At 41.6% G+C, this 13,797-nt stretch overlaps 1 pseudogene; it reads right to left on the bottom strand.

Moving 5' to 3' along the window:
• Positions 1-1,278: 1,278 nt before the first annotated feature.
• LOC116760835 lies at positions 1,279-3,188 on the bottom strand (annotated as a pseudogene).
• Positions 3,189-13,797: the final 10,609 nt, after the last annotated feature.

The following is a 13,797-nucleotide window of genomic DNA, read 5'->3' as shown; positions in this document are numbered from 1 at the left end:
CTCATTTTCAGTCTTATGTGTCCCTAGATCTGAAGTGGGTCTCTTGTAGACAGCATATATACAGATCTTGTTTTTGTATCCATTCTGCCAGTCTATGTCTTTTGGTTGGAGCATTTAATCTGTTTACATTTAAGGTAATTATCGATATGTATGTTCCTATTACCATTTTCTAAATTGTTTTGGGTTTTTAATTGTAGGTCCTTTCCTTCTCTTGTGTTTCCTGCCTAGAGAAGTTCCTTTAGCATGTGTTGTAATGCTAGTTTGGTGGTGCTGAATTCTCTTAGCTTTTGCTTGTTTGTAAAGGTTTTAATTTCTCTGTTGAATCAGAATAATATCTTTCCTGGGTAGAGTAATCTTTGTTGTAGGTTTTTCCCTTTCATCACTTTAAATATGTCCTGCCACTCCCTTCTGGCTTGCAGAGTTTCTGCTGAAAGATCAGCTGTTAACCTTATGGGGATTCCCTCTATGTTATTTGTTTCTTTTCCCTTGCTGCTTTTAATATTTTTTCTTTAATTTTTGATCGTTTGATTAATTTGTGTCTTGGCATGTCTCTCCCTGGATTTATCCTGTATGGGGCTCTCTGAGCTTCCTGGACTTGATTGTTTCCTTTCCCATATTAGGGAAGTTTTCAACTATAATGTCTTCAAATATTTTCTCAGCCCCTTTCTTTTTCTCTTCTTCTTCTGGGACCCCTATAATTCGAATGTTGGGTTTTTTTTTTTTTTTACCATGAAAAAAAATTTAATGATTAAAAACATATATAGATTGGAAGAATATTCGACTAGGAGGAGGAATCATAAAGAGAAGTTGAAAAAATTAAAGGACAGCTTTAAACACACCAACTGAAACAGCATTTATAATTGGCCAAATTATTCCTTTGGCATTCTTTTAGCCAAATAAAAATAAAACTTACAGATGGATAATTGAGGTTCACTAACATTAGGTAGGATCAAAGTTCAAGCTAAAAATTAACTCTATATTTGGTTGCAGAGAAATGTGAAATTTACCTATGGCAATTTTCTACTGATGCCAAATTAAAAAGCATGAGTCGACATCTTTATAACAAATGGTTTGACAGATATTTTCTTGGCTTTAAAATGTTTTTTTATATATGCATAGAAATGTAATGAGGATAAGAATAGTCTTCTGTATTATCTGAACAGTTCATAAGGCCTTTGTCACTGTTAGTCACCTTAGATGTGAATATCTGCAGGGCCATTAAATTAAAGCTGGCCAGAAAAGTTTACAAAGTGCTACTGTTTCCAACTGATGAGCTCCTCAGTTTTCTGGATTTTCTGGATGATGATTATTTTCAGTTCCTTTTTCTGGCGATATATACAGGAAGTTACAGCAGATATATAAAGGGAAGATCAGAAGCCTGCTGTCCAGGTTCATCACTACTTGTTCTTGGTCCTTTTTAAGTGTAAGTATTTGATAGCCAGTTGTTCTACTACATATTAGTTTTCCACTACTATCAAAAGAAGCCAAACGTAATCTAAATGCTGTGCTCCTTCGACGTTGTAAACTGACAGATCCACTACATGGCTGATTCAGTGTATTGTGTTTAAAAATGATGTATCGATTGGTGTAAGTTACAGGCAGGTCAAAGCCGAAGTTAAAACCTGTCCACCACCAGCAGTATTCACCATCTTTGGTAAGCTTTCTACCACACCTCATGCTATTTCCCTCTAGCTCTTCTTTATTGATTTCTTGAGGCCCCACCTCACTGTCTTGTTCTGCCCAGAGCATAGCAAGCCACTGCTGTTTATACACAGAAGATAGCCATTCTGAAGGTACCAGAGAATCTTGTTCAATAATTCTCGCGGAGGCCAAATCACTGATAATATACTGTAACCTTAAATGTCTGAATACAGACACAAATGGTTTTCCTTGCTCAGTTTCAAGGAAGGTCATACCTTCAAAATCTTTTCTCCTCTCAGAAAACCAGACATCTCTTTCAGTCAAAAGCTGTTTTAAAGATCCATTCCAGGGCTTCCCTGGTGGCGCAGTGGTTGGGAGTCTGTCTGCAGACGCAGAGGACGCGGGTTCGTGCCCCGGTCCGGGAGGATCCCACATGCCGCGGAGCGGCTGGGCCCGTGAGCCATGGCCGCTGAGCCTGCGTGTCTGGAGCCTGTGCTCCGTAGCGGGAGGGGCCACAGCGGTGAGAGGCCTGCGTACCGCAAAAAAAAAAAAAAAAAAAAAAAAGAACCATTCCAAGAAGGCACAAGTTGAAGGAACATCCACTTTTTAAGGGCTGTGTATACATCCATCTCCACTTGCATCACAAATAAGTGAGATGAACCAATGAGTTGTTTCATGACATTTATACTGAATTCTTTAAAAAGTTCAACATTGTGGTGAGTCATCAGATTGTTTAGAAGCCATTCAAGGCACTTTTTCTTTACAGAGTCCAGTCCATAGGTCCCTGCTGATGTGTAATAGCCACATACGGTTTTCACATTAACTGTTTCCTTCATCGTCTCACCACACTGCTGTATTAAACCATCCAACTGCAGCATACAAGCTGCTGCCAAAATGGCAATAACTGAACTGGGCTTTATTAAGACATCATCTCGATACGATGACCCAAATGCCACCTACAGTGCTGCTTCTATATCAATATTCTGGTCTGGAGTCTCCAGTTCAATAATATTCATGCTGGACTCCTTCCATGAACCACCGAACATACTAGAAAAGTAGCCAGATTGACATAAATATATTTAGTGTAAGCTCCACTCCTCTCCTAGAGCACAAATCTTAATGCCACTGTTTTCACCATTTAAAAATAATGTTTGATAAATATATTTGGACGTACTCTTCAATTTTTTCCTTCGAGGGGTGTTGAGGAGTCGCTGCTGCCCGTCCCCTTCCTGCTCATCCTCGTCTGTCTCAGAATCGGGGTGACAGTAGCGGAAGGTCCCTCTGCTCCGCTTGCGCTTATGGCTGCCCGGACAGTAACAGAAGCCGTGGGCGGCTGCGTCGCCACCACTCTCCGGCCTCCAGGCCGAGCCCCCATCCCCAGAACCGGGCTCCTTCTGGGCTCGGGCTCACCCCGGGTGGCACAGCACTCAGCTGCTCAATGAGCCCATGGGTCACGGCTCGCCGAGGCTTCAGGGAGCACACCTCAGGGAGCCCAACGAAAACGGTCTCCCGCCATGGCCCGGCCACCACTGCCGGCCTCCACGTAGCCCGTGTGCCTACACCGCCACCTTCTCACGGGCAACCCCGACTGTTGCGTTGGACTCTACCGCCTCCATCCTCCGCCACGCCTGCTGCGTCTGGCCGTGCAGCACGTGCGGACCTCAGGACCTTGCCCCCTCTGTTGGTGTGTTTATTGTTTTCCCAGAGGTCTCTGAGACACTCCTCAAGTCTTTTCATTCTTTTTTCTTTATTCTGCCCTGCAGTAGTTATTTCCACTATTTTATCTTCCAGGTCACTTATCTGTTCTTCTGCCTCAGTTATTCTGCTATTGATTCCTTCTAGAGAATTTTTAATTTCATTTATTGTGTTGTTCATCATTGTTTGCTTGCTCTTTAGTTCTTCTAGGTTCTTGTTAAATGTTTCTTGCATTTTCTCCATTCTGTTTCCAAGATTTTGGACCATCTCTACTATCATTACTCTAAATTCTTTTCCAGGTAGGCTGCCTATTTTCTCTTCATTTGTTTGGTCTGGTGGGTTTTTACCTTGTTCCTTCATCTGCTGTGTGTTTTTCTGTCTTCTCATTTTGCTTAACTTATTGTGCTTGGGGTCTCCTTTTCACAGGCTGCAGGTTCGTAGTTCCCGTTGTTTTTGGCATCTGCCCCAGTGGCTAAGGTTGTTTCAGTGGGTTGTGTAGCCTTCCTGGTGGAGGGGACTGGTGCCTGTGTTCTGGTGGATGAGGCTGGACCTTGTTTTTCTGATGGGTAGGACTGTGTCCGGTGGTGTGTTTTGGGGTGTCTGTGACCTTATTATGATTTTAGGCAGTTTTTCAGCTCATGGGTGGGGTTGTCTTCCTGTCTTGGTAGTTGTTTGGCATAGGGTGTCCAGCACTGTAGCTTGCTGGTTGTTCAGTGGAGCTGGGTCTTGGCATTGAGATGGAGGTCTCTGGGCGCACTTTCACCGTTCGATATTATGTGGAGCTCGGAGGTCTCTGGTGGACCAATGTCCCGAAGTCAGCTCTCCCTCCTCAGAGGCACAGGCCTGACATGTGGCTGGAGCACCAAGCCCCTGTCAGCCACATGGCTCAAAAGAAAAAGGAAGAAAGGAAGAAAAAAAATAAAGTTATTAAAATAAAAACTAGAGGGCTTCCCTGGTGGTGCAGTGGTTGAGAGTCTGCCTGCCGATGCAGGGGACACGGGTTCATGCCCTGGTCCGGAAAGATCCCACATGCCACGGAACAGCTAGGCCCATGAACCATGGCCGCTGAGCCTGTGCGTCCGGAGCCTGTGCTCCGCAACGCGAGAGGCCACAACAGTGAGAGGCCTGCATACCGCAAAAAAAAAAACAAAACAAAACCTAGAAAAAATTATTAAAATTTAAAAAAATTGAAAAGTAATAAAAAAAGAAAAGAAAGAAGAGAGCAACCAAACCAAAAAACAAATCCACCAATGATAGTAAGCACTAAAAACTGTACAAAAACAAACAACAGACAGACAGAACCCTAGGACAAATGGTAAAAGCAAAGCTATACAGACAAAATCACACAAAGAAGCATACGCATACACACTCACAAAGAGAGAAAAAGGAAAAAAATATCTTTTGGGAAGTCTGAGGTCTTTTGCCAGTGTTTAGTAGGTGTTCTGTAGGAGTTGTTCTACATGTAGATGTATTTCTGATGTATTTATGGGGAGGAAGTTGATCTCCACGTCTTTCTTCTCCGCCATCTTGAAGATCTCCCCAGTACACAATTTTTTATGAGACATTGCTTAAATACCACGAGGGATGTAATGTGTATCATCAGAGAGGGCAGCCTCTTCCAAGGCTGAATGATGCTAATAGTTAGGAGACAGCTCTTGAACACCTAATATGTGCAGGACATTCTTCTAGATATTACATGGGGTATAAATTTGAGTCAGACTTTATGTTTGTACATAAAGTACTGACACTCAAGTTGAGGGTATAATATGTTTTCGTGAAAAAATGACACTGTAATAGCAGAACTGTGTTCACTTGCCCATGTAGATTTTAGATGCTCTTACCTCCAGTAGAGAGTTGAGGCAGATATCTGCTTACCAGGGCCTCTGCTTTGAACATTGTCTCTCCAGGGTCCGCTAAGTTGCATCTCCTTAACTTTCCCTTCCTGCCCAACAAGTTTTAATTGATAACACATTTGCATAAACATCTGGGAATTTGATTGGCACTTCCTAGAGGCTCTTTGCCGGATTACATTTTCAGTTCCTGTCTCACAAGTCATGGGCAAGTAATCCCCACCCTCACATCCACTGTAAGATTCCAAAACACTTGGCCACACACAGGTGCTGGCCCAGGCTCAGTGCCCCAGCCCTGCAGAAGCCAGTGGAGCCAGCTATGTATGTCATGGAAAATAGCTGGTCATAGAAACCTGGAGAAGTGGAAAATTCTCCTTTGAAAGGGTCTATCAGGAATTGGAAAGTGAATGCAGGAACTACCACCCTTTTCAAATATGGAGTCACTTTTTTTTTTTTTTTTTTTGCAGTACGCAGCCCTCTCAATGTTGTGGCCTCTCCCGTTGTGGAGCACGGGCTCCGGACGCGCAGGCTCAGCGGCCATGGCTCATGGGCCCAGCCGCTCCGCGGCACGTGGGATCTTCCCAGACCGGGGCACGAACCCATGTCCTCTGCATCGGCAGGTGGACTCTCAACCACTGCGCCACCAGGGAAGCCCTGGAGTCACTTTTAACATCTAAAACTCTCATGGCCAGTCGTCTGATCCAGTTAACACTATTAGTCTCTACTGATAAAGTAAATAATAATAATTGCTGCATTCAAAATACTTTAAGTTTCTTTCTTATTGTATTAATTCTAATATTTCAAAAAATAATGGCACTTATGCATGTGAGACATATTATTTACTCAACTGTCAGCAGTGCTTGGTGTATATGTAACTTTATGATATCCTGGCAATAATTCCATGGGTGCTCAGGGATACATGTTTCACAGACTTTGAACCATATAATGATAAAAATATAATTATAGAATCATACTGTGCAAAGCAGATTACACCCATCATCTCTTTTAGCCCTCAAAACTTCTCTAGGGGATCTGCACTGTCAAACTCTATTTTACTGATGGGGAAACCAAGGCTTCCAAGAGAATGAGTAACTGGCCCCGGACATAGAGCTAGAAGTGACAAAACTGAGGTTTGACCCAGGCCTGTCTGCCCTGAGAGCCTGACTCTATGACTTTACCATCAGACACCAGGAAAGGGGTAAGAGAGTCTGAGGTGGTTGAGTGCAAGAACTGTACCCAGAATTGCCACCATGCCCAGCCCTGCCACCTCTGTTGTTGATATATCAGCCATTCTCTGGAGCTAACTAGAACCTGACAGTGAAGTTAAGACACACACAACAAAGGGATCTTGTTTCAGTTTCCTAGAGCAGCCACTGAGTTAATGTTAAAATTTGATTTTTAGTTGATTTCACTCATCCATGCGATTTTGTTTTCTTAGTGCTTTCCAGGTGCATTTCTGCAGCATTATAAACCACCTTGGTCGGCTGAACACATTTCTTGGTTTTACATCCTAACGAAAGCAAGGTAATTGTATAATTTTTCATCTGGGTCCTCCAAATGAGTACAAGGGCAATCAGAAATTTCAGTTATGATAAAATATAGGAAGTGTCAAGGATAATAAAGAGAAGAAGCAAATAAAATACTAAAGGAGTTAAGAGGAAAGAGGCATTATTTTGACCTTCTTAGGTTGGAGAAGGCTTTGTGTAAAAATAAGTTGGCATTTTTCCTGGATGTTGAGTAATAGTGAAGCTTTGGCAACTTGAAGTTGGTGAGGGGATGGGCCTCTAGGTAGGAGGATCATCCCTCTGTCATCTAAATCAGGGCATATTAGAGACTAAAAATGGGGCACTTTTAATAATTGTACCTAAGCAAGAGAACAAACTGGGACTGTCCCGAGCAAACAGCATGTGTGGTCACTCAAAGTACAGGGGAAAGGGTAGAAGATTTCTCTGTATTTGATTGGAGCAAGAGAGGGGAGTAGTAAAAAATCAAATTAGAAAAGTGCATTGGGACTACATTGCGAAGAACCTTGAGTGCCGGGTGATATTTTATAGACAGTCTAGTCATGGAAAGTTTGTGAATAGGTGGATACATGATATAAATGAAACTGTCTTTCAGAAAGATTAATTTGACAGTGGAGAGGAAGATGAATGACAGAGGGCAGACATGGGAAAATTTACTTGATATGTCCATGATTTCTTCTCTATCTCCGAGTCTTCTTAGAGAATTTGCCTTGTCACAGTTTAAGTAAGGATAGCCCCATGTCCCATGGATCCTTGTTTTTCTTGATTACATTTAATAGAACCAGGGGTAAACATATGACTTTCGCTCAGTGACATATTGGCCTCTTAGAAATTTGAAATCAAGACCAGAAACCAACTTTTTAAACTATAGGAATTCATCCTTTTGGGATACCTGAGGTGGGCCCTGAGAAAGAAATGAGTTTAGCAGAGAACTGGTGTGCTGTGTGCAGAGAGAGAGCAATACTGCAACAGTGCAAAGTGGAGCAGATATGAAAGGCCATGTGCACATGTGAGAGGGAGGCAGAGAGACAGAGAGAAATGGAGACAGACAGACAGAGAGGAAGACTGAGAGAAGGAGAGGAGAGGGGAGGAGAAGGGGAGGAAGGGGAGAGATAATGACTGATGGCTTTGAGGTCCTGTGATACCTGCTGTACCTCATGCTCCATGATATTCCTCTGTGTTATTGTCATTAACTAAGTTGATCCTAGAACAATGTGGGAGTTAGGGGCACCGACCCTCCAAGGAGTTGAAAATCCACATAATCCACTTGTAATTTATAGTCAGCCCTTCGTATATACTGTTCCTCCATAGAAGTGGTTCCTCCTTATCTGTGGTTCTGCATCCTCATATTCAACCAAGCTTGGATCGTGTAGCACTGAAGTATGTACTACTGAAAAAAATGCGCTAATCTGTAAAAATACTGAATCACTGTGTTGTACACTTTAAACTAATATAACATTATTATAAGTCAGCTATACTTCAACAACAAAAATCCACGTATAAGTGGACCTATGCAGTTCAAACACATGTTGTTCAAGGGTCAATTGTACTTTTATCTTAATCTAATTTGATTAGGTTTATTTTCTTGAAAACAAATGTGTTCTGACTAAGGTAAAGTAGGAAATGTTCCCCAGTAAGACCCACCTATTGATTCTGGATCTGCCTTTTTGAACAACACAAACAAGTCTCCTTCTCATAATAGCCCTTCAAATATTTCAAGACAGGCATTGTTTTTTTATACAGTTTCCTATTCTTGAGGCTAAATATTTCTCTCTTCAGCAAGAGTTGTTCTGTCATCTATTTCTTGTTAAAGATGGGACTCAAAATTGAGTGCCTTCTTTTCACAATCTTCTTTTCTCCTGTGTTTTTTTTCAAGGCAGGAAAATTAAAGCACTCACTGTCCCTGACTCTCTTCCAGTTGTGGGGAGATGGAGAGGACCTGAAGAATATTCTTAGCTAATAATATGTAAGTAGAAGTCTTATTACCAAACCAAAGTTGGGTCCACTCACCTGTGTGCAGTAAAGCCAATCTACTGACATTGGCTTATGTTGAAGGAAAGTGCAGCATTTATTGCAGGGCACCAAGCAAGGAGTCCAGGCAGCTAATGCTCAAAAGGCCTGAATTCCTCAATGGCTTTCAGGGAAAGGATTTTGATACAGGGTGAGGGAGGGGGTTTGTAGGGTGTGTGATCAGCTCCTAGACATTCTTCTGCTTGGTGGTGAGGTAACAGGGAACAGGGTGGTGTTTCAGAAGTCAACATCATCGACCTTCTAGCTCCAACTGGTTTGGGGTCTACTTGCTTTTGATCAGCATGCAGTTAACTTCCACCTTGTGAGGCTTTCAGTATCTGAAGAACAGCTCAAGGATATGGCTCAGAATATTATCTATAGCCCTTGAGGAGGAACTAAAGTTCCTTGACTTTGTTTAATGGCTAAGCTATTATTATTTTGTCTTGCTTGACTGTTTTCCTTTGTTTTTGCATTTTCTCACTTCTCTGATTAAATTTGTTCTTTGTAACTCGGGGAAGCCCTAGGAGGCTAAAATTTTTCTACAAAAAAGAGGCAAAAGGAGGTCACGGGTGGGGGGGGTGGTCCTTTCCTGGGAAGGCCCCATAGAGTCCTGCTCAGTTACAGTCTCTAGGAAGAACATTTTTTCCTGAACGAAAAGGCGAACATCTTCTAGGGAGAGAATGCTTTATCCTTCTCTTGTCTAGGATGAGGAGAAGATACCTGGAAGTGTAGCATCCCTCATATGACTTTGAGGAGGTAGCAAGGATGCTGATGTTGGAGAATAAAAAAGACCTGGTTCCTAGTTACTATCTCTGAGCTGGCATATCCTCCATGGGCTGCCATTACAATACTGCTTGTTGCATGAGACAATAAGAGCCGTTTTGTATAAAGCCATGTAGCACATTTTTCTGTGACTAGCATACAAATAATAACTAATAAACTTTCTTAGGCTTGGACATGATACTTTTGTAAATATGATATAAGATTATACTGGCTTTTAAATCCTCCGTATCATATAAACACTGTAATTCATTCACTTTAGTGAAATTTCTTCTAATTGTCAAATTTGTCTTCTGTGATAAATATTCATAATTCCTAGCTATAAAGCACAGAAAGAATTTAAATCCATTTTCTTAATCCCGTCTGTTCTGTATGCCTGCTTTCCTTTTCTCTTCTATAAGAAAAAAGAGAAATCGACATCTAATAAATTGATAGAAAAATATGGCAGAAGACTTGCAAATTTCTAGGGCTAGTTTATGGAGAAGGATACAGAGAAGAGTAAACCACAATTTGAACACAGGTTTCTTCCAGTAGGAAGAATAAAGCATAGTCTCAAATAAGTAAACATAAAGCAGAATGAGTGGAGTAATTGGATACTTTTAATGTCTATAACTTTTTGCTGCTCTGCAACTCTTGTCCCACGATAACATGGAGCAACTCCAGTAGAGCAGAAATGATTGTGTGTGTTCAGTCTATAGAGCACTTGAGATGGAGCCCCTCCCACCCCTGGTCCCCTGCAGCCTGCAGCCCATGTGTGTCATGGGGAGATGCAGAAATGCCCAGGCCCAGAAGGGGAAGCAAGGAGACCTAATGTCAGGGCAGGACACGGTCAAATGGGCAGTGTTGGGTCGGGAGCCATGGTGGGCCCTCTGGGCATCAGTAGCAGATGCATACAGGCCAGGGGAGTACCAGGAGATGCAGCAGGCAAAGAGGAATTCATCCAATGGTCAAGTGAGGTGACATGGCTCAGTGAGACCAGTGAGGAGCTGAGGACTGCACAGGTGACAGGGACCTCTCACCCCTGCCGCCATGATGTTTTCTAGGAATCTCTTGTTGCTCAGAAGCTACTGGGAGAGAAAGACTAAGATATAGAGGTGTGAGATAACTGTGAAAACATGTACCCCAAATACACCTAGCTAAACTGCAAGAGAATAAGCTTTAAACAAAAATTGACTCTGTTACCCAGATAAGGTATTTTTTTCCATTGCTATTCAAAGACAATAGAGGCTTGTGATTAAATAACATTTCTTTACATCTGACGTATAGTGTGTGAACTTTAAAGTCACTTCAATTACAGGATACTTGATTTAAGAAAGTGGTATGTACAAAGTCATAGGAGAGTTCAAATGAGGATCTCACTCCTAGTCCACGGATTAAAGGGTGACATTCGAACAAAACCATGTGGCATGTGCGTGGTTTTTAATGGGAGAGAAGAAGAAGAGTAAAGATAGGTATTTTAGAGTCAGGACACTGGGGCAGAGGAACACGACCTGCATGGGAAAAACACGTCTACTAGCTGGAGCACATTCGTTGACTGAAGCATAACATTTCAGGAGTGGAAAGGATTTTAGACATGAATACGTTTTTAATCTGATCTTCTCGTTTACAAGTGAGGCGACTGAGGCACGGGGTGGTGAAGGGCTCTGTCACTCTCGCATCAGCGTTCGGGGTCAGTCTTGAAACCTGGTCCCCCAGGCGCAGGTGAGGGCTCTATTCTCTACGACACCCTGCCCAGATTGCCAAGGACCCTAATGTGGGCTATTTCATTAGCTGTAGAAATTCACAGACTGTTTTTGAGGAGAGGATTTTTAAGAAAAGTAATGCAGCTATAGGGTAATAAGGTAGATTAAATGGATGGAATGGATGGATAGATCTGGGGAAGAAGAAAACAGACCTGGAAAGGATTACTGCATTTGTTCGGGGATGAGGTAACAGAGCCAGGGTGTAACGCTGTAATAATTATAATCTGGGGATTGTAACTATCATTGCTCATTAGGTAATTTCCTAAGGGTCTCTGGTTTCCTAGTGCCTAGAATAGTGCCTAGGGACTCCTGAATGAACTATTGAGTGAATGAGTCAACAAACGAAAGTTAGTGACTATAGAAATGCAGAAGGAGATTTCCATGAAAGAAATATTTTTTTGAGTCTCAAGACATAAACTGGAGGATTTTGGAGGAGAAATGTTGAGTTGATTTGGACCTATGGAGTTTGATGTGGAGAAGTGACCTGCACAGGGATTTTGCAATCAGGCAATTAGAAAGTGAGCCTGGAGCTCTGAGAAGGGTTAGGGCTGCAGATGTACAGTTCTGGGGAAACAGTCAGAAATATGGTGCCAATGATTTCAAGGCTGTACTCAGGGCTCTTTATAGAACGAGCAGAATGAAAACTGGTCCCGTTCTCCTCTCACCAAAGTAGACTGTGCCCTCCAGTGAAAAGTGAAAAATTAGAACTTTCCCTCATATATGCTAATCAATCTCTGGTGTGTGTGTGTTTAGTACTATTGTAGCATACATATGAAAGTTGACTGGTCTTTGAATTCAGCAGTTACAGTCAGCTAAATTCTGAACCTGAGTAATGCACGGGCGGGGTGCTGTTTACAGGGAGCAAGTGATTTATTTTATTGCTTACATTTCAAATCCTTTAATATGTTTCCCAAGAAGTCGTTATTTGAAAAATTATTGCAAAAATATGACCGGAGAAAAAAAATGAAACCCATGTCGGTCAGCTGATGTGAATTATTAAGTGTATCTGTTTTTCTAGAATACTTTTACTATTAGAAAATTGGTGTCTCCCATTCCATACTAAATAAGTGTTGAACAAAGATTTTAAATTATTAGTTTGAAGTTGTGCCAGGATTGCAGCCTGTGTGTCTCAGTCCTGTTCTTGATGGGGGAAAAAAGGAAGGAAGGAAGGAAGGAGAAAAGGAGTGAAATAGTAGAGTAGTAGCACAAGAAGAAGGGCTCAGGGAGAGAGGGTTGTTTTATATGTTTTTTTAAAGACAGGAGTCCTCACACCAGCAACCATATTACAGCGATTGTCACATCCCGGACATTCATTGTATAGAATTAATAGTAACAGTGAATGGACATGTTTTTGACTTCATAGCCCCTAGCCTGTGGATAAGCTGAGAGCCTTCACAGATCCTCCTTTGAGAATCACCACTCCGATGGCATCCATGCTGACCCTGATGTCAAGGGACTCACATTTTTGTTACGGCTCTGTCTGTGGCTAACCATATGTCCCGGGGAAAGTCATTTAGCGTCTGCTTTGGTTTCCTGTCTGAATACCTGACCCTTCCTGCTTTACGGGGTTGTTGCAAAATGAATTAGAGAAGGTATGAGAGAATGCTTTGTATTCTCATAAGAAAGGTCCTCTGTGATTCTAGAGGGTTATTATTAATTCACCCAGAATAAAGACTACAAACTAAGCTGAACGATAAATAGATCTGATGAAAGTGCTCACAGTTTCCTGCTCTGTATAACACAAATCTCGGCTTTGGCTGCTATTAGCACCAAACGATCCCAGCTACTTGTTCCAAAAGTTTAATACGTAATTGTATGTGATTGTGCATTTGGTAATATTTAAAAGAATGTGCCTAAAGAAGAAAATAATGTTACCTGGGTACACATGGATCCAAGGATAGGATTTTTATAATTAGGAACAGTATTTGACACATCACCACCACAACAAGCACCCAAATAATTGTTTAAACAATGGCACAGCAACCAAGTGCCTCTCGATGCTGGATTGTTGACTTTAAAGATTAATCCCATAAATAGCCAGCCAGAATTTTAGCCTACACAGTACTGAAGTGCCTTGTGGCAAATCTTTAATTTGTGGCTAATGACTGAATCTATCTCATGTCATTTTTAAATCAGGAAATCTGAGAAAATAAGTATATGAGAGGTTGAAGATCCAAAAGTAAAAGCTATGCAACTTTTAAGCCCTCAGCACTTAAATTTATATTTAACAGTGATTAAGTACTGGGATCATATAAGGGGCTGTAATTTCATCAGGAGACATGTTCATTTCTAACTGAACAAAGCAGATTTAGTGCTTTCCTAAGAAAGGACGAAGATATTGAACTGTTAGCAAGCCACAAATAATTCTAGTTGACTTATGGTGGGCTAAATAGAAACTAATTTTTGAAGAAGTCAATAAAAATAATCTTTACCAAAAAAATAATAATCTTTACTGGATAGTTTCTATAATATCCCTAAGTCTCTAAGTTCGTGATTTATAGATCAGCTATCCAAAGAATGTAAATAAGAACATTTTCTCCCTATGTCTACTCCATT

This window comes from Phocoena sinus, chromosome 10, assembly GCF_008692025.1.
Source record: "Phocoena sinus isolate mPhoSin1 chromosome 10, mPhoSin1.pri, whole genome shotgun sequence".
Lineage (NCBI taxonomy): Eukaryota > Metazoa > Chordata > Mammalia > Artiodactyla > Phocoenidae > Phocoena > Phocoena sinus.
The sequence above is the reverse complement of the archived record's forward strand: the minus strand, read 5'-3'. Positions and strand labels throughout refer to the sequence as shown.